This window comes from Xenopus laevis, chromosome 7L (assembly GCF_017654675.1).
Source record: "Xenopus laevis strain J_2021 chromosome 7L, Xenopus_laevis_v10.1, whole genome shotgun sequence".
Taxonomy (NCBI): Eukaryota; Metazoa; Chordata; class Amphibia; order Anura; family Pipidae; genus Xenopus; species Xenopus laevis.
The window spans coordinates 23,737,901-23,765,770 of record NC_054383.1 but is presented as its reverse complement, the minus strand read 5'-3'; the positions used below and the strand labels follow the sequence as shown (position 1 = coordinate 23,765,770).

Sequence of the window (27,870 nt, the reverse complement as noted above, 5' to 3'; positions counted from 1 at the left end):
GCCAGAGTATCATACGTGAGAATTCATATGCACTATTTGGATTTGGGGGTCTCTGTATATCACATAGTTTGGTAAATCTTTGCATATTGGGCATTAAACTGTTTAGTAGACCCCCGGCGTTCATATTTAGGATGCTTTACGCTGGTAATTATACATGGACAATAATACAATGCTGGAAAGTTGAAGTTTTCAGGTATTTCACAAAAACCGCCAATTTTGGGAAAGACTTGCGACTCGGTAGTTTGGAGCAGAAAGACATGGGTACCAATTTTAGATTCGGTAGCATGTGTACTTTCCAAAAATATATGGTTTTGTGGGGTAAACATATATTTCTGTGTTTTCACCACACATAAAATGCTGTAAATGTGTTGATTTTTCATTAGCTGAAGTTACCCACAGGCCTATTTGTATGCGCTAACTTTATTTTGGGGCCTCTAAATGCCAGATACTTTGGTAATCCTATGCACAATGGGCATCAAACTGTTTGGAGGACCCCTGGCAATCATATTCAGGGTGCCTTTTCTTGGTATGTAATGATACATGGGCGATATGATGCGACTCAGTAGTTTGGAGCAGAAAGGCATGGGTACCCATTTTAGATTCAGTAGAATGGGGGGGGTAAACATATATTTCTGTGTTTTTACCATACAAAAAATGCAATCAATGTGTTGGGAGGGGTGGGGTGCAGGAGGTCTCAACACAGAGGAGTTTACAGCTGGGGGCTCAGGTGATGTTGTTGGGAGCCCCTGAGGCTGCAGGCCCGGAGCCCCCTGTCCAACTCTCGTGCCCAACCTTTACTAAGGAATAAAAATGAGTGTATGGATTGTGTCACATGGAAAATTGGGCTTACCACTAATTTTTAAACCATTAGATGGGGGTGACCCACACAGAGTGTCCAACTACCTTACCTCTGGTACAGGTCTCTTATCCTAGCCTTTGGTGCTCTATATTAACCACCCTAGGATGAAGGGTACTTCATGTGCATGTACCTGCTAAAGCCTTGGAGGAGGAGGAGGTACTTAATGGGAACCAACCTGTGGATCATAAACAAAGATCTCTGGTGTAGTGTGGTTAAAGAGTACATCTGCTATTCATCTATAATCATTAGGTTCTTTGATGGAATGCCGTCTCTTTGTATCCTCTGTGTAATTCTAAATATGTTTCAGACTATTGGGACTCTATCCTCTAAGACTATTGGGACTCTAAAAAAGATAATTGCTAAAATGCTGTATTTTGTATTGTAAACTTACTGTACCAACTAATCTATCTAATTATATATATTTACACACACACATTGGTACAAGAAGGCTCTTTGGCAGAGAATGGGGGGCTGTACATATTAAATGACAAGTTACAATTCATGCTTGAAAAATCTTTAGATTTAATCTCTAAAAACACAATTACAGGCAATGCAACAGGTATAAAAGAATTCCTGAGATACAAGCATAAAAAAGATAAAAAAAATTAAAAGGACAAGTTTCTAAATCCCTGGTGGGTCCATTGACCTCTGATGCTAATCTGGTCCAGAAAGGAAAAAATCTGAAATGTTCCAGAGCATCTATCTGCTCTTCCAGCAGCGGAACGGATTCCATGTACTTAACGGAAGCAAGGGCAGCTTAATTGGCTGTACCACATATAATATTAGACAGACGATGACTAAGAATTATTCTACTTTAGTATAAAAGTTAGCATTCCATTATTCCAAGACATTTCAAAACAGATTTTCAATAAGAGTTCAGTGGAATGTAATTTATGGAGAGTGCTGCTCCTTTGCTGCAGATGAAGTTTCAACAGATTTCAACTGACTGGTAAGTAAATATATTTATGTCTCCACCTACATTTACACACAGTTTATTCTTCGGGCAGGAAGCAGCAGTGAAGCATCTGGCACAGCACGACAAGAGTAAAAGTGAGCCAGATACTTCACTCCCATCTGCTACACTGCTCTCCTTATTAAGGAATTATTAAGAACCCCATTGCTGTTTATAGGTAGAAGTTTACATGATTATATATATGTTCAGAAATGAGTGATCATAGCAAGAATGTGAATGAGTATAAATAGAATGAAATGGTTATACCATCTATGTAATTCGTGACCTAAATTTAAAAGTTTTGGAGGAATGTATCATTTCTTTGCCTTTCTATTGCACCTTTAACCCACTCGCATAATATATGGGTTTATGTTCCCTTGATGCACTCAGTACTTATCATTGGTTGGTAGCCAAGGCACTGTGAGAATGCTGGTACCCCAAACGTTAAAGCATTTGATGAGTACGCAGATGATGGTGAAACAATGGGGTGCACTGTAGGCACATTTTGAACATTCAACCTATCAAAAGCTTCTAGGAAGTGATATTCAAGGGAGGCACCACTGATATAAAGTTCAAAGCTGGACGGATGGTGTCCTGTAGAGATAGTGACACATCATTGTTCCTTTATACATTAAGACATGATGTAAGATATGACATTCAGTAACAATCACCAGGTCTCCCTCCCCTCATTCTCCTGGTCTCAGTTTCTCATACAGCAAGCAGGGCCATTTCTCGACCGTCGGGATCCGTACCATTTCCTATGACTTTTTTGGCCCATTTGTGGAGACGACTATACAATGGGAAGCCCTTGTTCTCCTGATAAAGGTACACTCCAGTGATCTCCTGCCACTCAGGGCTTGTCTGGGCCTCGTCCACTGGGTACTGGCTGACTACTTCCTTTTCATCTTTGTCCAAAGCCACAAAACCAAAAAACTCTTTAACATTATTGGCAGGAAGGACTTTCGCATGGACCTCAGCAGTACGATTGAACAGATCTTTTCCAGCATAACAGTAGTGTTTCCAATAAGCCTCTTGATGGTAGCTTAAAGGGGAACAGCAATGATGCAAGCAATTGAGCAGAAAGGCAATTACAGCAATCAGTATCCAACCAAGGAACTAAAATGGAAAGAAAAGAGTGAAGTTTAAGTTCAAACACAAAAACGTATCATCACAACATAGAGTATTGGTGCTCATTTGTGTTACTGCATAAATGTCTGTACTACATGGAAAAGAGATCCCATACCTGTGTATATTTTAGAAGCATATTTGCATTGTAAAATTATCATTAATTGCATTCTGATTTGTTGGTAAAACCACTCATACATGGATTACTTCTTATGGGGCCAATTTATTAAGCCACGACTTTTTCAGGTCAGGCTTTTTGAAGCCGAAAAAGTTGCTGGAAAAAAAGCAACAATTACGACACCCTCCCTTTATCAGAAACATCTCACCATAAAGTCAACCCAGGAAAGCCATCTCACATAGACTTCATTATGAGCAAATAAGTCACATTTTAAAAAAATATCTTTTTCTCTGTAAATATAAAACAGTACCTTGTACTTGATCCCAAGTAAGTTATAATCCTTATGGAAGGTAAAAAAATCCTATTGGGGTTATTTAATGTTTAAATGATCTTTTTTTTCAAATTAACTTAAGGTAGGGGGATCCAAATTACAGAAGGATCCCTCATCCAGAAAACCCCAAGCATTCAGGCCCAGGTCCCATACCTGTATGCAATTTTTTCTTCTTTGACTGATATGTAATAAGAATATGGTTCTTTTTCCTTTTTCCTTTTCCTTTTTTCATACAAACTAAGACAACGGGGTCCTCTGCTCTTGTCCTGTTCTGTTTTGCCTTCCTTCAAACTGTGATCTCTGTCATCAGAAAGTATACACTGACTGATGGTATTTGATATTTTCATTGTTTATTTTTGTTTCAACAACCTCTCCTAATCATCTCATTCATTCACAAAAAGCCCTGGTCCATTACTGTGGTCAGTGTGCCTAGCAACGGTATAGCAAACGTACGGTCTGTTGAACCCACATGTAAAGTTTTGTAAAATAGTTTTGTTGAGTCTTAAGGTGGCCATGCACATGTCAGATCTGAGGTCTACAAACAAGGGGATCTTGACATTATTTGCTGCCTATGTGCTGGGCCAAAGTGGACTGATCTGATTATTGGTTCTAGAGTCAATGAATGGATTATAAATTATTATATAGGCAGCTGAATGGGTCAATGGGCCAATGTGCCTGTGTATGGTCAGTCTCCATTTTGTATAAAGAAACAACTTCCATGTCCAAGTTGCAGGGCTCAGGGCAGATTCTGACACTGGTTTCTCTTTCTGCTTGCAGATGTTGATGTGATTTCCAAGTTTGCCCAGTTAGAATTTCAGCTGGGAGACACTGAGCGGGCCAAAGCCCTGTTTGAGAGCACGCTGAGCAGCTACCCAAAACGTACAGACCTCTGGTCTGTTTATATTGACATGATGGTGAAACATGGCAGCCAAAAGGAAGTGAGGTAAGTACTTCCATGTATAGCTCTCTGTAACAATAACCAACATTTGTCTATTAAAAGAGCTCATTGGTAGGGTTTAATTTCCGATGTGTGTAAAATGTATCCTTATAAAATGTTTCTAAACTTTATCCGTTCTAATCATTCACTGCACCAATTCTTGTGTCCTACACACGTAGAGTAAGTGAGGCTTTTTTATAAATGAATTTAGGTCATTTTCATTTCCTGTTATCACTTGCCCTTTAAAGCATTCTTTAGAGCAGGGATCCACAACCTTTATTAACCAGTGAGCAACCTTTAGATACAAAAAGATTTGAGGAGCAACACAAGCATGAAAGTCTCTGGGGTGCCAAATAAGGGCTGTGATTGGCTATTTGGTAGCCCCTATGTGGACTGGCAGCCTACGGGAGGCTCAATTTGGTAGTACAACTGATTTGTATGCAATTAAAATTTGCCTCTAAGCCAGGAATTCAAAAATAAGCACCTGCTTTGAGGCCATTGAACGCAACAGTCAAGGGGTTGGTGAGCAACATGTTGCTCACGGGCTACTGGTTGGGGATCACTGCTTTAGCGCTTCTAAGCCGTGGCACCCATCACTTGTTTGTCAGGCTGATTAATAAGCCGTTTCTTCCAACAGGGACATTTTTGAGCGTTTGATTCATCTGAGCTTGGCAGCTAAAAAGATCAAGTTCTTTTTCAAGCGCTACTTGGAGTATGAAAAGAAATATGGAAGCACGAGAGCGCCCGGGCCGTGAAAGAGAAAGCGATGCAGTACGTGGAATCTCAGAGTTCTCTGGTGGCCACATAGTGCCCTGTGCTTAGAGACTGCTTTGATTAATGTTTATATACATTGTCTACAGATTGGATGCAATAGAGAGTTATTATATGAATGCCGGGAGAGCTGCCACAGGAACACAGACTCTGAGACTTGGGCATTTGCCCTTCAGAGACGGATCTTCATTTTAAATCCTTCTCCACTGATTTGTTTTGTGTGCTGCGTTGTGTTGTTCTGCGTGTGTGTATATTCATATGCAGAATTGATACATTAAAATAAATGCCAATCTTGATTTGTTGTCGTCTCTTCCCTATTATCCCTTGCTGTGTGATATTAGGCCAGTGGCACCCCAACCTACCTGCTGCTGTATATGATTTGTTTCCTGAAGAGCCACAAATCATAAGCTGGCCATACACATACCAATATGTACAGTATAGCCCCTGCTTGGTTGATGATTACATGTTATAGTGTGACCACATGTTGAATAGAGGTAGCTTCTACAGGCACTGGTCTAGTTGGGCAAACCCCTGCCCCAGCCAGACCATCTGACTTAAACCCGGCTCTCTGCTTTTCCTTTTACCCTCTTTCCCTCTTTCCCAGACCTGCTACCAGACCCTGCTGGGGGTGTAAAATTACTCCAACTGGGGAACCACACAAACACCATGAATGAGAAGTGATGTTTATCTGTGGATGGCAGATCAAACAGGTCAGAAATTAAAAAAAAAAAAATCCTCTAGAGAATGTGTGGTGGGGGGATGTGTAAGGGGGTAGATCCAGATTAGACCTTGCATTTTAACCAAGTACCCTTGCAGGATAACTGTGGACTGCCCACACTGCCAGGGAATAGGGTATTTTCTGCCGAAACCATCTGCTTTACGTGTATTCCACGGGAAACCGATCTGATAACATTACGGGATTTGATGGGGAAAACAAACTAGGGATGCACCAAATCCAGGATTCAGCCTTTTTTTTTTTTTTTAGCAGGATTAGGATTTGGCTGAATAAAAGTGCATGGACAAACAATCCGTCACCTTGTAATCACGTGACATTACACCACACAACCATTGAGCTAAAAAAAATCTAGCCACTCCTGCAGCACACGGTTCTTTCACCCTTCCCTGGCCTAATTTGCATATGCAAATTAGGGTTCCGTATTCCATTTAACTTTTCACGAATCATTCAGCTGAACCCCAAAATCGTGGATTCAGTGCATACCTAAAACAAACAGTTTGGCACAGATATCACATCTGTACTGTAAATAGCAGTTGGCAGCATCCAGTAATTTTATATTAGGCACACAAAAGCATTGCCCCTTTCCTGGGGCAGCCCGCCCTGTCAGTGCAGATGTCTGGGGTTTAACCTTGATACCTCTGGAGGCAGGACAAAAGAATTCTGAATTGTAGCTCCTCCTTTCTTGGTAATAACTGGAGTTCCCGCCTCACACTGGCAGTTCCTTTTGTCCTGCTACAGGAGGTTGGACACTGGGCTTATTCCCCAGATTTAAAAAAAAATAAAAAAAAGACAATGTCAGTTAGGTTTTAGTTTTTATTTCAGAGGGGATGCGCTGGTCCATTCTCTAGGGGTCTGGGCTGGGCTACCCCTCCTTGCCAGTTGCCTGCCAGGTGGGGCGTACCAAGGCACCTTTTAGTTTGGTCACAAGGGGTGTGCCCAGGACAGTCAGGCCCTAAGGGGCACAAAGAGGAGACTGGCAATTCCCTCCGTCAGTGACTGAGGATGTATTGCTTCAGATACCTGAGGCGCTTCACAGAGACAGACCGCCTTATAGGTAGTAAGGGTTTGAAAGTCTTTCCTCCTTTAGTACAGAAGCGCCCTTCCAAAGCTCGCGCCTTTTTACTGCTCGGTTGCTAGGTTATGGCGTGCTCAGTATTGCGACTCTCATTCTCAGCACGGAGGCGGGACTTCCGGTATTTCCGGGCCTTCGTACCGCAGCGCGCTTGTAATTCACGCCATTCCAGGAGTTGGAGAGCTGCTGTAAAGGCGCATTCTAAAATGCCAGGTACAGTTTTATTTTGATCGGGTCTCATAGTAATGGAGGTTCCTAAGGGGCTCTTAGAATTAATCCAAGACATGCCACCCGCAGAGATTAAGACCAAAAAGTCAAAGGCAAAATATAAAAGGGTCAAAAAGCGTAACTTGCCTGACCTACCTCCAACGCTTAGCCCACAACCCTTTTCCACCAATGAGCCAGAACTCACTAGACAAGAGGACACCAGAGGTGAATTAAGTAATACAATTCAGCAAGCAGACTTAGACCCAGAACAATCTCAGTCTTCCTCAGATGGGCAATTTACAACAAAATCAGCTTACTGACTTGGTAAAGTGGGTTAAAACGACCATCCAACAGTCTATGAATTACAGGGCACTTCTCCCTCCTTATCTTCAGACCCAGATTAGTCCTCAGAGGAGGACGGGGCACTCTTCACTTTCACAAGATTCAGAAGCTTCCTTATCTGAGGGGGAGTGCACATCGTGTATTACTTCTGAGAAAGGACGCAGAAAACTAAGGGACATGCTTCAAACCTTAGATTTAAAAGATACATCTGCCCCAGTATCAAAAGTATTAGGTATGCACACAAAGAAACCAAAATGTTTTCCAGTGTTTAAGTCCATAGCTCAAAGTATTGAGACGGAGTGGCGTGCACCTGAAAAACGCATGAGCATTAGGAAAAAATTTTTTTTGTAAATACCCAGTACCACAAGAGTTCGGTTCAAAATGGGACAAAGCTCCCAGACTGGACTCTGCAGTATCCCGCCTATCCAAATACACTACCCTTCCAACAGAAGATGCAATGGCATTTAAAGACCAAATGGATAAGCGGATGGAAAATAATCTCAGGAGAGGCATTACCAATACAGCAGTTATACTCAGACCAATAACAGCAGCCGCAGGGCTAGCAAGAACAGCGAAGTTCTGGACTCAAGAGGTCCTACAACATTACGGGCAAGATTCATTTTTACAAGTTGAACTTGACCGCATTGCTACAGCTTTTGATTTCCTAAGCGATGCAGCCATGGAAGTTATCCATTTAACTAGGGCATCCGCTAACCTTGTGGTAACTCGCAGGGCACTCTGGCTACGCCAATGGAATGGTGATAATGCATCCAAAGGAAAACTTTTGGTCCTGCCTTTTTCAGGAGAACACCTCTTTGGACCAGAGCTTAACAATTAATCACTGGGGTAACAGGCGGAAGGCAGGAGATTTCGTCCTGAGCCGCAATGCAAACAACAACAGAGGTCTTGGGGGCAGGGCCGTCATTAGAAATCACGGGGCCCCGTAGAAAAAAAATTGGGGCCCCCAAGCCTCAGATCCCGCCCACTCCCCAGGCCACACCCCTAATCCACCCCAGTAAAGGATATAAGAGCTACAGAGGTTAAGATCAAAAGAACATTCAAAAATTAAGCAGGAACTGAGAAATCAATTGCCAGCTCAGACAAGGATACAATGTGTAGACAATGTCTGTCCCCTTAAACACAGTGCTGCCTACGTGTAACATTCTAGCAGGCAAGAACCCAGAAGTAGGACAGCCGGCACAAGTCTGGCACTTCCGTAAAGCAGAAAGACCCCAACTAGACATGGTCTTCGCCAATACCCTTTAACTGTCTGCTGTGGAGCTAGATGGAAACTTACTCACTTCAAAGAACAGACTGTGTGAAACGAGATACAGATGAGGATCTGAGGCATGGTAACGACAGGCAAAAGATAAAGGCAGGTAGCAAGTATTGAAGTAAAAATAACAGGACCTGGCAAGCCCCGCTCCCTTGCTGCTGCCCCTCGCCGACGCGCATGCGCAGACGGCGCAGCACGCCAGATAAGTTTATTTTTTTTTAAACATCTCAAGGGGGAAAGGGGCGAGACTGCCGGCTGTGATTTAACGGCGGGCGGTGCATATGCATAGCCAATAATGTAGATGGATGTAGAGCAGGAAGAGGCGGGGTGTACTGAGGGAGGTAGTGTGTGCCATTGGGGACAGGCCAGACGGGAGCGCTCCGGTGCCCAGGATTATCACTCTCCTTTAAGGGTGGCCCGGCTCTTTTGAAACGTGCAGCACTGCTGGGCCCCCTGTGCACCCCTGATGGTGGCCATGCTTGGGGGACTCCCCCAAACTCCTTGGTTACAGAAGCCAGGGCCGAAACCAAACATCAGTTTCTCAGTTTAGCAATAGAAAGAGAACCACTTGGCCCTCCCAACAAAAGCAAAGTAGGAGACCAGGTGGTCAGAAGCCCACAGAAGCATGAAGGTCCATCCACACCAGAGACCGAGTAGGCTGTGGGAGGCAGGCATCTCCTTTTCTCTCAGGTGTGGCAGAACTCAGTCACAGACAACTGGGTTCTTCAGGTAGTTCAAAGCGGCTACAAGATACTTTCCGATTCCCTCCCATCCAGACGAGCATTCTTACCATCATCAATACCCCGCAACCCAAAAAGAAGAAAAGCACTCTTGACCTGTGTACAACAGATGTTGCAAACCAAGGTTATTGCACCAGTGACTCAGCAGCATCGCTTCAGGGGGTACTACACAGATCTATTCTTAGTAAACAAACAAGGAGGTCAATTCAGACCAGTCCTAAATCTCAAGCCTCTCAACAGATTTATCAAAAAGACAAGATTCAGAATGGAGACCCTCCGTAATCAATACAATACAATGGAGCCAAATCACTTCATGACAACCATAGACCTCAAAGAGGCCTATCTCCATATCCCAATACACCCAAATCATCAAATCATCAACGTTATCTGCGTTTTGCAGTAGGCCAGGATCACTACCAATTCACAGCAATGCCGTTCGGGTTGACCACAGCACCGAGGGTGTTCACAAAAGTCCTGGCACCTGTCATTGCCATCCTAAGAAAAATGGGAATACCATCAGTTCCATACCATCAGACGATATCCTCATAAAGGCACCATCGTTTTCTCCCGCAACACGCCACACCGAACACGCAATTCAGATCTTACAAAAATTTGGGTGGTTAATCAACCACAAAAAAAACAACCTCCGACCTACTCAAGAGATAAAATTCTTGGGAAAGATGTTCAACTCAAAGTCATGCAGAATCTCACTCTCGAACGACAAGGTAGTCAAGTTACAACTCAACCAAGCGATTTCTCTGTCAAACTGTAACGACAGCGGAAGATTGCCTCAGACTCTTAGGCCTTATGGTGTCATCACTAGAGGCATTATCTTACGCACATTTCCACATGCGCCCATTGCAGACGGAGTTCCTTCGTCACTGGAACAAAAAGCACGACGATCTCTCTGTCAAGTCATACAAATCAGCAAGGCAACTCAGAACTCAGCTGGGGTGGTGGACGAACAAAAGCAACCTCACACAGGGACACCTTTGGTCTCTCCCCCCATGGAGAGTGATCAGCACAGATGCCAGTCTCACAGGGTGGGGAGAAGCCATGGAAAACTTGTCTTGCCAAGGACAATGGTCAAGAGAGGAATTAGAGCTCCACATCAATATACTGGAACTCAGGGCCGATCGCAATGCTCTACTACATTAGGCTCCTTTACTCGTCTACGCCAATCCGAATCCAATCCGACGTCACGACAACGGTAGCGTACCTAAATCACCAAGGGGGAACCCGCAGCAAAGTAGCAATGGAAGAGACTTATCAGATATTCCAATGGGAGGAGTCCAACATTCTGGCATTATCAGCAATTTACATACCAGGGGTGGACAATTGGGAGGCCGACTATCTCAGTCAGAACAAGATAGATCAGGCGGAATGGTCCCTTCACCCAGACATCTTCCAAGCAGTAGTAGCCCAAATGGGGTGTCCAGTGATAGACGCCATGGCATCCCACAAAAACAACAAACTACCCAGGTACTTCGCTCGCACTAGTGGTTCCATGGTCATTTCGGATGATTTACATATTTCCACCATTTCCTCTGTTACCACGAGTCATCAAAAAGATAAAGGTGGAAAAAGTGGCGGCCATCCTGATTGCGCCAGACTTACCGAGAAGGTTGTGGTACACAGACCTTGTCAACATGTCAGTGGGTCCCCATGGCGACTGCCTCTCAGACCAGACCTTCTGTCTCAAGGTCCAGTGTTTCACCACAATCTGGATATGCTACACCTGTCGGCATGGCACTTGAAGCCCAGCTATGGAGAGAAAAGGGTTGCTCAGAACAAGTGATTACAACACTTCTTAAAGCGAGAAAGCAGTCCACGGCCAAATCGTTTCATAGGATATGGCGTATATTCAAAGCATGGTGTTCAAATATGGGATTTTATTGGCAGCATTGCTCTTTGACCCAATTTCTCAGTTTTCTACAACGAGGCCTCGATAAGGGCCTTAGCTTAGCAGCATTAAAAACTCAGATTTCAGCCCTTTCTACTCTTTTCCAATTCCAATGGGCACTCCTACTGGAAGTGAGACAATTCTTCCACACTGTACTGCACATCAGACCGCCCTATAGAGACCCAACCCCCCCATGGGGGACCTGAATCTTGTTCTCAAGAGCCTGCAACGACATCCTTTTGAACCATTGGAATCGTGTGAGCTCAAGTATCTCACGTGGAAAGTGAGTTTTTTTATCTGCTCAGCTCGCAGAGTTTCAGAAATTCAGTCTCTGTCGGTAAAGGAGCCATGGATGATATTCCACAAAGATAAAGTGGTGCTCAGAACTCCACCTACATTCAGACCAAAAGTAGTATCGGCTTTCCATGTTAACCAAGAGATCGTATTGCCATCACTATGCCCAGATCCCAAGAATGAGACAGAAAAGACACTACACACTTTGGATGTAGTTAGAGCACTTTGAATCTACGTAAAACGCTCCGCGTTTCGGAAATCAGATAGCCTTCTGGTGACTTATGGGACTGCAAAAAAGGGGCTTAGGGCATCTAGCCGTACTATTGCCAGATGGTTAGTAGAGACTGTTTCCTGCGCCTACAAACCGGTGGGAAAATCAACACCACTAAAGCTGTGATCCAACTCTACAAGAGCAGTCAGTACCTCTTGGGCTCTCAACAATTTGGCCTCTCCAGAGCAAATATGCAAAGCAGCCACATGGTCCTCAGTGCACACTTTTACAAAATTTTACCAACTTCACACTTTTGCTTCAGCTGAAGCGGCATTTGGGAGGAAGGTTCTACATGCAATGGTTACTGGAACTTCTTGAGCCCTCCCAGTCTGGGTACATGATGGCTTTTGAACGTCCCCAGACGTTGCGCTGACAGGACGGGCTGCCCCAGGAAAAGGGGATTTGATTTTTATGGAGGTGTTGGTGATATGCCAAGGGTCCTTTTGGCCCAGTTACTATTATTACTAGTTGATAACAAAAAATAAAAGTGTTGTTACAATGTTCTACTGTTACGGTTATGCTCCAATGTTCCCTAGTATTGTATTTTGGATAGGAAACTGCCAGTGTGAGGCAGGAACTCCTTTATTACCAATGAGGGAGGAGCTACAATTCAGAATTCTTTTGTCCTGCCTCCAGAGGTATCAAGGTTAAACCCCAGACGTCTGCACTGACATTACAGACCCAGGAGTAAAGGATTTACCGGTAAGAAAATCCCCTTTTCAGGCACGTACAAAAGTTATGGCACCTGTCCTTTTTGGATTCAGCCAAATAATAGTACCAGCCTGAACCTTAAAAGGCCATGTGAACCCTTCAAACAAGTAACGTGAAATTGCTCAGAGCCCTAAGCATTCTATATATCATTTTTACATTTATAACAGATAATAATGACTTTTCTCTAATACAAAGTTAGGGGGCTTTAGAAACAGGTGTGAAGAAGAGAAATCAGCTGCTTCACATCCAACTTTTCTTCAGTAGAGGGGGCAGGAGAGCAGCTTCTGTGCTCCATCTGCCAGTATGGTTCCAGACACACTGTGTTAGGAAACAAGCATTGAACTTCTTTACCCCTGCACAATATAGATTAAAGTACATTTACACATAAGGGAGCTGGCAGCACAGTTGCTATATGGTACTCCGGAACATGGTGCCAATTTGGGATGAAAAAAAAGGATGCCCTGTTATTACCCTCCCAAAACTTAACAGCCGCCAATGATCATTTAGTAGATCTGTCCCTTTGTGACTTTTCTATGCAATGCTGCGTTACTGAGATGGCACCGGAAATCTGACGAAGTTCTGGCGTGTTCCATCTGTGGAATTAGTGAGCAGCTGTTCCCTATATATAGCACTGACTTGGCTACATTTTCCATCTACTGCTGCCTCTGAAGTGCTGTAACCTTTTCACAACCCAAATTATCTTCTGTATGTACATATGGGAGATCTGAGCTGCAGGTCAATGTGCCTATGGAGTGAACTGTAGGAATAAATTCCCTTTAATTAGATTTAAATTTCCCCCCATCTACATTTTTTGAGGTTGTGGAGCAAGGAGCATCTTCATGTATATCTGGTGGTGTGCATGGTCCATAGCCTGGTAGTACTTTTACAAAACCCATAATGGACAAATCGCATAAAGATCTGCAAATGTACTGCTTTGCTCCCTTGATGTTTATCTCATTCTTGGCTGAACATTGGCTGTAAGAGTTCTTATAAATAATATCGGCATGGAACTTGGCACAGTGAATGAGAAATCTGCAATAGTTGTCCCCAGGCTCTGCCCCTATGGAACTATGCTGCCCGGGTCATTTTCTTTTTAAGAGAACACACACTTTTTTATTATAGAAGGTTCAGTTTGGATCCAGACTTCTTCTTTCATATTAATCTCCTTTTTTTTATTTTCCATCGGTCATTGGAATTAGGACAAATGTCTAGAAAAGCTAGTGTAGCATAACGTGAAAACCAAGGTTTAACACCACCAGAACAGTACAATGGCTCCGCTATTCAGTCTTAATTTTATCAGGCCATTGCAGTGACCCATGTCCCTGACTCTTCTCTGCTCACATCACAGTAAGAGACAAAGCTGCAGAACTGTTTTAATCACAAATGCTCATTGACAGCCAACTGAAAGGCAATAGCGGCATAGAATAAGCAGTTCTAGTTCTGCTAGTGGAAAGAGCCTGTGGCCCCTCTAACTCATACACACTAAGAACCATGAGTCCAAGTGATTATTACCCTTAGGGATCACAGAATGGCCTGTCCAGACAACCTACTGAAGTGCCCATAGATCAGTGTTTCTTATATTTTTCTTGTACTTAACACTTTCCTTGTTTTTTTTTGTTTTTTTTATTTTTTTATTTATTTTTTTAAATTTTTCATATTAAGCAAAGCAGAGTAACATAAGAGAGAAAAAATGAAGAAAAAGGAAGTTAGGTAGAGGTTCACATCTTCGTATTTCACAATAGGAAGCAGATACAATAAGACATGGTGTCAAATTTCTCTGGGCAGCCTCTCGCCAAATAGGTCAGTTTATGAATAGGGAGGGAATCATTTACTGAAGATCATAGAAACAGACCTTCCACGTCTCCTCTGTCTCTGCCACGTAATCCTGGTTTTCTCTAGGGGACAGGGCCCAGTTATAGATAGTATAGTCACGAACCAAGACAGGGATTGTGGCAGGTCCTGTGTTGAGTTCCATGCTTGTTTCAACTAGGCCTTGATGGGAATTGTACACAAAAGGCACAGTGAATCTGTAGGTACCTAAACAACATAGTTCTCTCTCTTGGGGCCAGTTTCTGACATTTTTAAAAGGCCTGTATTGCAGTAGCCATCGAAGATGTAGATACATAATAGGTGGAGGTTCATTGATAGGGAAGCCTATATGGGGCTTCTAAGGAGCCCACAACAGCAGCATCTAGAACCACAGCTGGATTAGTTTAGGGATCAGCCACCAGTGAGCCAACAATAGAGCTAAAATGTAAAAGCCCTTCCAGTTTTGAGTGTCTGGTTCCTTGCCCTTTAATTGTTTTTACAGTGTTTTAAAATAACCAAATCCTACAAGAATCAGTTCATCCTGTAGAGCTATACAGTATTGCCTTTTCAATATGCCCAAATGCCTGTCCAGGTATTAATGCATTGGCTTGATTGATTGGTGCCAAGCAAATAAGCCTGTGTGTTACAGAGTACTTATACGTTTGTCATGAGTCTTAGGTAGACAATACATAGAGATGCAAACCCAAATCAATTAAGATCTAGTTGTGTGTCTCGTCCTGCCTGCCCCATGGCCAAGCACACTCCTGATCCAATCTACCACCACCTCCAATCTACCCAGGACACACCCCTCGACTGTTCTTAAAGGGGACCTGTCACTCAAACATAAAAAATATATAATAAAACTCCTTTGCAAATAAAACACAAATTCCCAATTAAAAAAAACATCTGTACCTGTTGTAAAGGTATTTAAGTATCTCAGCTGTCAATCACATATTACCTGCTCTGCCTCTCTGCCTCGGGCACCTCCTCACCTCCTAATTGTGTAGCCAGTGGATGGACATGGCATCAGGTCTCCCAATCTGGTGCATATGTAAAATTCTGGCATGATGCAAAGCTTGTCTTATAACTGTGTGTGTGTGACTAATTACAGCAGTTGGGCGTCTAACTCTTCTTTCTTTCAACCCTTCGGCCATGATGTTGTTGGTTGACTGCGATTAAGAAAGAAATATATTTTCCATCAAAATACTTGCATAGGAATGATAAAATTGAGAATTAATAAGTTGTAAGCTAAAACACCGTAACAGGGGTATAGATGCATGGTTCATAGCACAGGCAGTGGAATTGGAATGCATTCCCAATGTAAGCTCACGCGGGTACACAGAGCCACACTGCATTGGTCCCTATAGGACAAGATTCAAATGGACAATTCCACTTCAAAAAACAAGAAAGTTGGGCGGGGCCGCAAAGCTCTGGGCTCTACCACCTGGTCGAGTGGTGTCGCACAAGACTGGGTGAAAAACATATTAAGTTTATAAAGATCTAGTTATATATGATATAACAGGAAAGATATTATTTTCAATATAAACACGAACGATACATCTGTATCTCTAATTTCGTCAACGCCTCATTCAGAATTATCCTGGCCAGGATCCCAGGACAGACCAATCAGATCACTCAGCATAGCCAGTTGAAAAAGGATTGGTTGCTATGGTTAAATGCAGGGGTGCAAATTTGCCCACGATATAAAATAATAAGAAACCATAGGGCCAAACCATCATTGATGGAAGGGCAGACTGGTGCGATTTAAGGTGATATTTATCTATCATGCAGTTTATATTTTTTTTGTAAAAGTGCGCTAACGGGATGAAATCTGGGAACACTTTGGACTCTTCTGGATATTCTTGCTTCTCTTTTTATGGGTCCAAAAGGGAAATGGGGATGTGCGAATTAAGTTGTTGACGGAGTAGGGATGCCCGAATCCACATTTTGGATTCGGGGAGCCGACCCGAATCTTCAAGAAAGATTTTGAGGTGGAATAAGCCGAACCGAATCCTAGATCTGCATATGCCAGATTAAGCGAGTTGGGAAGGGGACAAATTCATTTTGATCCTTCCGCCTTGTTTTGTGACAAGAAAGCTCATGTCATTACGATCAACCATCCCGCGACTTCAATTAGCAAATTGCAAATTAGGATTCGGTTTAGGCCAGGGCAGAAAGGATCGGCCGAATCCGAATCTGCTGAGAAAGGCATGAATCCTGCCGAATCCTGAAACCAAATCCGTGATTCTGGTGCATCCTAGATGATAAGAAGCCAATATTACTCTAGTAATAGCAACAATAGATATATGTGTGTATATTCTTGTCACAGAGCCGTAACCGTTAAGAAGCAAAACACTCTCAATGCTATTGAACTTCGCACCCCTGCCCAATAGGGTATATGAGGACTGTGTATCACCGCGCTGTTGTATCGCTATCGTAAGTCTGAGCACGAGGATCCGTCATTAGCAGAGGAGCTATAGTCTGAGCACACATCGCACCCAGAAGACGAAACTTTGAAGGAGGAGCGGACAAGAGGAGAATATAATGAGAGGGTTAAAGGACTATGATGTTCCGAGAGGTAAACAAATGTAGAATTCTAACTATTTTTTGGGTAATTCGACCATCGAATAGGCCTAAATTACGAACTTCGAATTCGAGATTGAAAATATTCGAATATCTTCGAGGAGCCGTTCCATAATCGAAGTACTGTCTCTTTCGACTTCGAACAATTTTCAACATCTAAACCTGCCGATGCTATTGTTAGCCTATGACCTCTAGAACCTATAGCCAACATTCTGGCTAAATTTTTAGAAGTCGAAGTAATCGTTTTGATCGATCGTCGACTGAAATCGTTCGATACAAAGCGATTTCATCAGACACTTTTGCTTCGACCTCAAAGGCAAAATTCGATAAAAAAAAAACTTCGACTTCAAAATTCAAGATAATAGCCAATCGGTGGTGCGAATTTCGAGTAATTGTTTCCACCTTCGAAGATTCGAAGCCTTGATAAATTGACCCTAGTGTCTTATTAACGGGAGTGCAGAGCAACTCATAGGAGGGAAGCCGAAGTGGGGATGTGGGATTATCTCAACAGACAACCGTAAGCGGAATAAACGAAGTATATCAATATGTCTTGTGTTTGTAAAAGACATTTTTGTTAATGGATTAGTATTATGACATTTTTTTTCTTGCAGATAAGCAAAGTCAATAAACAAATAATCAGGGTAAGTTATTATATGCTTACTGCTGGTCTCAAATAAGGTAAGATTTAATTTAGTACTTACCTCCTAATTTATGTATGTTATTATATTGCGGGAACTGATACGTGGTGTGGAGTTTGCAAAGTTTAATAATAACGTACTGTTATGGGCTTCTTTTATGCTATATTAGTACTTTTTTCTATGCGTTGCCGGCTATCAACTGATTCTTTACTAACTTTTATCACCTTTTGGAATCTATTACCTGTTATTATGGACAGCATCTCGCTGATGGAACATGGTGGACTCAAGGATTGAATATTTTAAGCTGCTAGTTCTTTATGCTTTTCTATGCTTTTAGATGTTCTGGTTTGTCAAGGGAGGATGTTTTGGCTCTGATCTAGCATTTCCTAATCTGGTGGATCATATTAATTGATGATTGTGTAGCCCTATTTTATGCACTACTTTGTAATGTCTGAGGTAGGACCTGAACAGAGGGTGACGCATCGGATCAAGAATGTTGAGTCGTATGGAGGAGGACAGGTCACCGGCAGAGTGATGGCACAGAGCAACGATGAGAGTGTGTTGTAACGAGTCTCCTGTGGGTTTTGTGCTTACTCCCACTAGAAGTCACACCAAGGAGACACGCTCTGGAGAGGCTGGAGCTGAAGTACAGGAGGCGCGGGTGGATGGGCGTAGCGGGTGGCGTGAGTGTACTGAGTAGTAGACAGCGCATATAAGCGGATAAGGAGGTGTCAGGCGGCCAGGTGGAGTGAGACGGTGAAGTGGAGAGATGAGTGGACGTCAATAGCAGAGGAGGAGTATAGACACACTGCTTGGCAGCTCAGCCAAAGTCAAGATTCCGTAATCCAGACGGATCTACAGTAATGGGTTTCACAGGTGAGCATGTATGAGGGAAAGAGTAGCCCGTAGGCGAGGTGAACACGATATGTCACGGCCGAAGAACGTCAATGAAGGGTAGTACCGCTGGTGCCAGGACATCGGTGAAGTAGGAAGGAATCCGGCAAACTCTTAAGGGTGAGATGATCAGCTGGTGTTACGAAGACAACTGCATTAAAAAATTTGCAAGGGCTTTGCCCTGCCGCTTCAGAATCCTGGTGTGCCGGTGGTGCTTTTCGTAACCTCAGTAATGAGGTAATTAGAATTTATATATAGCCAACGCTTACCAGTGTTACCTTTGGTTGAGGCATTGCTTTCTCCTTTCGATGTTACTAGAAGGTAGAATGTTATACAACGTCAATGCTGGTTTAGAAGCTGAACACACATGACAAAGAACTACCTGATTAACACAATAATATCATATCAGCATCAATGGCTATATTAGAGTGAGAACCATGGGCAAGGGGGGAAAAAGTATAACGCCTATAGACTGATAAGACAGGGAAGGTGCAACAACTAGTGGAAACAACCCCCCGATTAATGCCAGTTATGGCCCCCATACTGTAGGTATTACTCCAGATAAATGGCATTGTGAATGTAGTTGCCCCACTACACAAATAACAACACATAACCTTTTCCTACTCAGAAAGACGTGGAGGTCGTGATGCTAAATGGATGTACGATACGAGCAAGAGCACGAATAGACTTCAATTATGATTCACAGACCAGCGATGGTCTGCACTTCGGCGCCGGTTTTCTCTGTATCAGATAGTAACAGATCCCGAGTGCTAATCTCGAGGCTGGGGCTAGAACAAAAGGAAAAGTGAAAGAATGGGATAAGTGGCTGCCTAATAGTCTAAGAAAAGACTCACTACCCCCTACAACATTTGGTAAATGAGAAACATGAGTTACTTTTTGGTACCAGGTGAATGGAGCACGTTAGAGATCGAAACGCCACGCGAGCGAGATTTGGGATGCCAGTACCAGGGATTTCCAGGAATACAGATCTCTCTGCTAATTGTGAGGAACTTCATACCTATCTAACTAGAAAATGAGTGTGAAATTAAAAACCAGACAGGGTGGTTTTGCTTCCAATAAGGTAAAATATATCCTTAGTTTTGGAGCAAGGTACAGTTTTATATTATCAGGAGAGGGGGAAATCAATGTAAGGACTATGGATTATTTGGAAAACTAGGGAGTCCTAATAGGAGATATCCTTCAATTAAGTGCTGAGCTTTCTGGATCAAGAGGTTTCCTGGATAACTTGATTCCTATACCTGGATAAGTATAATAGCACGGAAGATGCATCGGCCTATGTTCTGTAGATGAGCTCGCTTAGTACTCTTTTACACCAACTTAGAGTGTAGATGCTAAGAGATACGCATATTCAGTGTGACTAAGCATGGTCTTGTCGTAGCTGGAATGCATGGAGCGAGTAGGAGGGTCGCTACAGGAGAGAGAAGCACAGTTATGAAGATGGTCGAAGAGAGAAGCTATGAGCTATGGGGACAGCATGGAGGGGCTGAGTATATGCGCTCGGATGCCAGACAAATAATATTATAGTAAGTATCGTTAAGTAGTGATGGCACAGCACCGCACTGTATTTGAGGATGACGTTATCGCAGCCAGATCACAGGCTGATAGACCGCTCGCGACAAGGATTCTCATGTCACCCAGGTGTATTGCGCGGTAGAGGCGCTCGTGCATATGACATCTGTCAAGGAAAAGTTGAATAAAAGAGTGAGCGTTAGTGTGAAATAGGGACCCGGGGTCGCACGGAAAGTAGTTATCTAACATTATGGGGGGAAAACCTTTCCGGGAGTAAGAAAGATCCATAAGGCTGTATAGTATGATAATAAGGGATAGGTGAGAGAGCAGTAAATCCGGATGAATAAGTACTAGTCGGAGGAACTGATTATTTTATTAATCTCCTCTTCTTCACACGTTCAAATTTGGGCGATCAGTTTTCTGGTCCAGTCTTATGTTGCTGCCTATAGAAAACAGAAAGACTGACATGGAAGGGTGATAGCTCGTCATTGAGGTGTCTAGACATGCAGTATCACCACCGCGCGCGAGCACCGAGCTGGTATCGGGCAGCAGAAGAAAAAATCTTTGAATATGAAGCGCGATGCAAACTACTACAAAGCACTTTTCAGAGCAGATATATATATGATGTTTTCTACCTGAGGTGGTTTTTTCTTCTGCCTCCTCCCATTCTGAAGGTCCATCAGAGACCCCCAAGACCTCATCACTGGGGCTTGATCTGTCAAGCAAAAGTTGAAAAGAATTTTTAGTTGAATAAAAGTATGTTTATCTAAATTATGGGATAAGAGATCCTATACTTGTAAATATAAAATATAGATATCATTATACCTAATTCATCATTGTTCTTCTCTTCCACCTCTGATGGTTCTTCTCTACCTCCTCTACGTCCCTAAGGGTCCATCAGAGACCCCAAGATCTCATCACTGGGGCCTGGTCTGTCAAGGAGAAGTAGAGATACGGTTAGTCTTATCTGCCTTATAGTTAAAAGAAGAGTCCTCAAACTGTACTTAAAGATACTTCTCTGTATAAAAGAGCATACTAATACACAGGTTAGCCAAATGTTGCAAAGTAGGGTTGAACCCTAAACTGGATGCTGGGTTTGGTGCATCCCTGCTTCGAGAAGCCAATTTTTCTAAGACATTTTAAAATTATGTCATTGTATCATTCCAAAAATACATTAAGTAACTGGATAAAGTCCATTACCTAAATCTGTAAAATCCACAATCTCCTCCTCAAGATGATACTCCATTCTCTTTCTAACATAGAAAAACAAAAGAAATAAAACGTTTCATGATGGCAACACTTTCAGCAAATCATTTTTATTTGACAGTTATTAAATTCATACTTGTACTACACCATTATCTTATTTATGTACAGGTATGGCACCTGTTATCCAGAATGCACGGGACCTTCCCATAAGGGTAACATTAAATAAACCAGTAGGTTTGTTTTGCCTCCAATAAAGATTAATTATATGTTAGTTGGATCAAGTACAAGTTACTGTTTTATTATTGAAGGTATGGGGACCTGTTATCTGGAATGCCTGGGTTTTTTCGGATAACGGATTTTTTTATAATTTGGATCTTCATACCTTAAGTCTACTAAAAAATCATGTAAACATTAAATAAACCCAATAGGCTGGTTTTGCTTCCAATAAGGATTAATTTATATCTCAGTTGGAATAAAGTACATGCGACTGTTTTATTATTACAGAGAAAAAGGAAATCATTTTAAAAATATTTGGATTAGTTGATTTTAATAGAATCTATGGGGAGACAGCCTTTCTGTAATTTGGAACTTTCGGGATAATGGGTTTCCGGAAAATGGATCCCATGCCTGTACTAAGAAAAAGGAAATCTTATTTGATTAAAATGTAGTCTATGGGAGATGGCCTCCCATAATTTGAATCTTTCTGGATAACAGGTTTCAGGATAATAGATCCTATCCCTGTACATAAATAGGTTTATATATTGAACATACATTGAATTACATACATAGCAACCAATAACTGATATAAGAGGTGGGAGCCCTGCCCAAAAGATCTTATGATCTAGAAGGTGAAGGAGTTGAGTCACAAGGTGTGGAATGGGTAAGATCAAAAGTAAGTGAGATGTAGCATTGGGTATTGCATATTTTAGATTAATGCCCAGCCATGTCTTTGGGCCCCTTTTGTCTTCAGACCCATGTCTTAGGGTAGGACTACACGATGACTTTTATGCGATCTGACTCTGGGCGACAAAACGCACACGTCAAATCGGATGCGCCAGGAACAAGATAAGTAATATAAAGACGGATAGTGTCGCAAAGGTAATGCGACACAACACGACTGTCAGATGCAAACGCAGCTTGCAGCATTTGCATCCGACAGTCGTGTCGCGCTGGATTACCATTGGTTTTAATTTTTTATTAGTTAGTGGTTTTTGAGTTTTTTTTGCTTTTTATTCAGCAGCTCTCCAGGTTGCAATTTCAGCAATTTGGTTGCTAGGGTCCAAATTACCCTAGCAACAATGCATTGATTTGAATAAGATACTGAAATTTAAATATGAAAGGCCCTGAATAGAAAGATGAAGCATTAACAATACATTTGTAGCCTAACAAAGTATTTGTTTTAGATCTGTGACCCCCATTTGAGAGCTGGAAAGAGTTATTAGAAGAAGACGGCAAATAATGCAAAAATTATAGAAAAAAAATGAAGACCAACTGAAAAGTTGCTTAGAATTAGAATTTTTATAATATACTAAAGGTTATGGTAAAGGTAAAGTTCCCTTTAAAAACTTACTGGTATTTGCAACTTTAATGGGCAGAAAAGCAATGATTACATACATTACTAATGTACAATAATTCTATAGGCTGAGCATCCAAAATGAACATAATCATGGGTAGGAAGCTGGAGGTTAATTGTATGTTTTATGTTTGGTGCAGCTAAATACATGCCCACCCTAAACCTCATTGGTTATGTTCCCACCCGGGTATAAATGTACATGTTTATTGACTTGTTTGTTTTGTGTTTTGTGTGTGAGTGTCTATATCCATGCTGCTATCAACTGACACTCTCACTCAGGCCCATTGCTAAAGGCAGTTGGTTTAGCCGGTAACAACTGTAAGAAGGGCAGCACATCTCTATACAGACTGTAATCTAGGGATCTGTTCTAATAAGAAGCACATCTATATTAAAGGTTTGTCTAGAACTCAGGCTGAATAACTCCCTTTCCCTCCAGTAAAGCCTGATGTCCTTATAAAAAGCCTGCTTGGCATACAGAGCAATAGGACAGGGCATTGCCTTTTTTCTTTCATAGTTCACAATTGTAACACATGAAAGTCCTTATTTCTCATGAATCCACTGCTGAAGTGCAATAATAATGATATATCTAGCAGGGAGCACTAAGTGATAGTGATAGCGTGCCATGGCTACTTACAAATTGAAACAAAATTCTGATACTAATACTCAGACACTGAACCATGGAATAAGGGCTAAATATAGCGGTACCTTGTCATACTATAGGATATAATATTGTACATAAACTTACCTGAAATCTCTCGAAAAACAAATATCTCTCTCTCTCTCTCCAAAAACAAATCTCTCTCCAAAAAAAAAAATATATATTTTTCCAAAAAACAATCTCTCTCTCTCCAAAAAAACAAAAACAAATCTCTCTCTCTCCAAAAAAAAAAAAATCTCTCTCTCTCTCCAAAAAACAAAAACAAATCTCTCTCTCTCTCACACAACAAATCTCTCTCTCTCCACACAACAACTCTCTCTCTCTCTCTCTCTCTCTCCAAACAACAAATCTCTCTCTCTCCAAACAACAAATCTCTCTCTCTCCAAACAACAAATCTCTCTCTCTCCAAAACAGCTCTTAATGGAAATGAGCCTTACACAGCACAAGATGTTATTCTTATTGTGATGTCATCGGTCTTCAGCCAATAGCAACAGAGCAGATGACTCACAAAGGTGTTATCCTTATTGTGATGTCATCTGTCTTCAGAGAATAGCAACGGAACATTTTTATTTAAAAAGTTAAAGTAATAAATTTTAAGAAATGGTGGAATCATATACATATGCCCACAGTGCTGTGTTATTGGGGGGGGGGGTTGTATATTACTTTTGGCTAAATAGGAGGTAAAGTAAATTTGGAATTTTTTATACAAATATAGGACCTTTAATCCAGAATGCTCGGGACCTGGGGTTTTCTGGATAACGGATCTTTCCATAATTTGGACCCTTCATCTCTTTCAAGCCGTTACCTACTAATATTACATCACCTCTTACACATTAATAAACCAATAAGGACGCGGGTTTTGGCTTCCATAAGGATATCATTTTACAAATAACAGACGCTTTCATACCTAGAAAATGCATAATAGAGCAAATAAATAAACCCAATAGCCTGGGTTTTCTGCTTCCAATAAAGGATTGATTATATCTTAGTTGGGGATCAAGTACAAGCTCACATTTTTATTATAAGGAAATAATGTTTTAAAGTTTGGATTATTTGAATCAACAATGGAGTGTACAGGAGACCTCCTTTCCCATAATTTGGAAGCTTTCTGGATAAAAGGATCCTATACCTGTACCTGTCTATTTTGCTATAATTTGGAGCTTTCTGGATAACGGGGTTCTGGATAAAGGATCCTATACCCTTTGAATACAAAAGGGAAGGGATTTCCTTAATAATAGTAAGAAGGCTGTTCGGTAGTTTTGGGCATTGGATTAACAGGTTTCCAGATAACAGATCTCATACTGTACCAGGAACATACCTGCAGGGTCAGACAGGCCACCAGCAAAGATTTTTATTTTTCCCATAAGGCCCTGCCCCAGTGGAGCTCTCAATTACAGCAATGCCGTCGTCCAGAGAGTCATTTTATGCCAATAATTCAACATTTTTCAAATGAATGAATAAAAAGAAGACAATAACTTGTATGTAAACTAAACTATCCCCCACATGATAGTGAGTTGATTTACAACTGATATAATTCTCATGGCATAATCTCTTTGCATGAAAAATTAAGCTTGGGGTGCCTTCCTAAGAAACCTAATAGTTGAAATTGTAGTGTTATTTTTAAAAGGAATATGTTTGTGTCCCCTTTATTATGCCAGGTTCATCCTCATTAAAGAGGTGGTTCACCTTTGAGTTAACTTTTAGAATCCTATAGAATGGGATAATCTAAGCAACTTTTCAATTGGCCTTGATTTTTTCCTTTTTATAGTTTTTAATTATTTGCCTTCTTCTTCAGATTCTTTCCTGTTTAAAATGGGGGTCACTGACCCCCATCTAAAAACAAATGCTCTGTAAGGCTACATATTTGATGGCAGATTTATCAAAGGTCAAGGTGGATTTTCGAATTGAAAAAATTCTAATTTCGAGCTATTTTTTGTGTACTTCGACTATGGAATACTCCAAATTTGATTTAAATTTGCAAAAAAAATCAAAAATTTGAAATTTGTAATGTACTGTCTCTTTAAAAATTCCACTTCGACCATTCGCCATCTAAAACCTGCGGAATTGCTGTTTTAGCCTATGGGGGACCTCCTAGAACCTACTCGGAGTCAATTGGTGGACTTTTGGAAAAACTTTGAATCAAATTCGTTCGAATACGCTATTCCTTCTTTTGGAATTTGGCCGAATACGGACCAATTTGATCCCAAAAAAAACTTAATTTCGGTTGGTCTTTTTGAATTCGAAATTCGAAATTCGACCCTTGATAAATATGCCCCTTATTGTTATTGCTACTTTTTATTATTCACATTTCTATCAGTCCCTCTCCTATACTGTACATATTCCAATCTCTTACTCAAATCAATTCATGGTTGCTAGGGCAAGCTAGGCCCTAGCAACCCAGACTGCTGAAATTGCAAGTTTTGAAAGCTGCTGAAGAAAAATGTAAATAATTAAAAAAACACAAATGCTGGGGTGGCAGGCGAGGCCTCAGTGCTTATATATAGTATAATATTATATATATATGTGAGGCCACATGGATGTCAGGGCAAGGGTGAAATATACTTGCTAGGTTTGGCCATATTCAGTGTAAGAGACAAATGCCAAGTTACAGTCCAAAAAAGACAGAAAGGCAGTTTCAGACTAAAGCAGATGGGATGGATTACATATTAAACATATTCCTTCATGTAAATAAACTAGACACACCCAGCAGCTCAGATTTCTGGTAGAGCGTCGAAGCCACCCTAATATCTTGTGTACACCAAGGGTAGGCCCTGATCTCCTCCCAAAATAATGAGGCAGAATATAGCTGCTAATAAACAGGAGAGATCAGGGGAGTACATTTTTACTATAGGGATCAACTTCACAAGTCGCAAAATTGTAAAGACAGGTATAAAATCTATTATCCAGAAACCCATTATCCAGAACGCTCCAAATTACGAAAAGGCTGTATTCCATTTATCCAAATAATCCAAATTTTAAAAAAAAAAAGAATTTCCCTTTTCTCTGTAATAATAATAATAAACTGGTGTATTCCACAACAGATCATTCCGTAATTTGCATCTTCATACCTTAAGTCTACTAGAAAATCATGTAAACATTAAATAAACCCAATAGGCTGGTTTTGCTTCAATAAGGATTAATTATATCTAAGTTTGGATCAAGTACAAGATACTGTTTAGCAGAAAGAGGAAATCATTAAAAAAAAAATCGGATTCATTTGATAACATGGAGTCTATGGGAGACAGACTTTCCGTAATTTGGAGATTTCTGGATAACTGGGGTTTCCGGGAGAATGGATCGCATAACTTTATGGCTCATTGAAACTTTTCAATTGGTCGTCATTATTTAATTTAATTATTTGCCTTCATCTTCTGATTCTTTCCAGCTTTCGAATGGGGCTTCACTGACACTTGGAAAAAACCTGTTTTATTGCCATTGCGGTATAGCGTATTCGCTAATGTACTGCGCAATACCTTTTGTATGTTATTCTCGGTGATTATACTGCATTTTCAGCTTGCGCAGGGTGTTGTTAGCTTATTTCTGCCCATAAAACCTATTTGGCCATGCTAAAATATTTAAACTGTGATTCTGACTGCTGATTACACTAGGCGTGAAAAATAGATTTTGTGGTTTTTGTTGGATTTTAGTGATTTTATTACATTTCGCTCTGTTCTTTGTTACTTCATACTTTACCCATGGAAAGTTTTGTCTGCTATATATCCATTTGGGGGTTTCTGTGTACAACATAGTTATGGTTTATCTGTGCATATCAGGCATCAAGTTGTTCAGTAGACCCCTGGCATTAATATTTAGGATTTCTTTTGCGGCCACATTACGAAAATATGTGGTAATATAATGGGCTTATAAAGGGCAAGCTTTGTGAAATTTTTCAGAAAATTCCATAAAAAGCGTCATGTTTAGGCATAAGCTTCTGCCAGTTTGGTAGTTTGCAGTAGAAAGAACATATTTATCCATTTTAAGACTCGTTAGGAATGTGTACCTTCGGAAACTAATTAGGTTTTCTAGGGTCTCTCAGTACTGTTAGGGGGTCTCATGGCACATAATGACTCCATTACCGCGGTGCTTATACTTTTAGCTAAGCCGGAGTATCATACGTGAGAATTCAATGCCACTATTTGATTTGGGGGTCTCTGGTGAATTTCCACATAGTTGGTAAATCTACTGCATTATCTGGGCATCAAACTGTTTTGCAGGACCCCCGGCGTTCATATTAGGGGATGCTTTACGCTCGGTAATGATACATGGAAATAATACAATGCTGGAAAGTTGAAGCTTTCAGGTATTTCACCAAAACCCGCCAATTTTGGTAAAGC

General features: G+C 41.4%; 1 long non-coding RNA gene across 1 annotated transcript in view; it reads left to right on the top strand.

Annotated features, from left to right (window-relative positions):
- Positions 1 to 3,731: 3,731 nt before the first annotated feature.
- Positions 3,732 to 27,870, top strand: part of LOC121395343 — a 36,674-nt gene continuing 12,535 nt past the window's right edge. The window contains exon 1 of the long non-coding RNA XR_005962415.1: positions 3,732 to 4,328. This is a non-coding gene — a long non-coding RNA (uncharacterized LOC121395343). The remainder of the gene's footprint in view (positions 4,329 to 27,870) is intronic.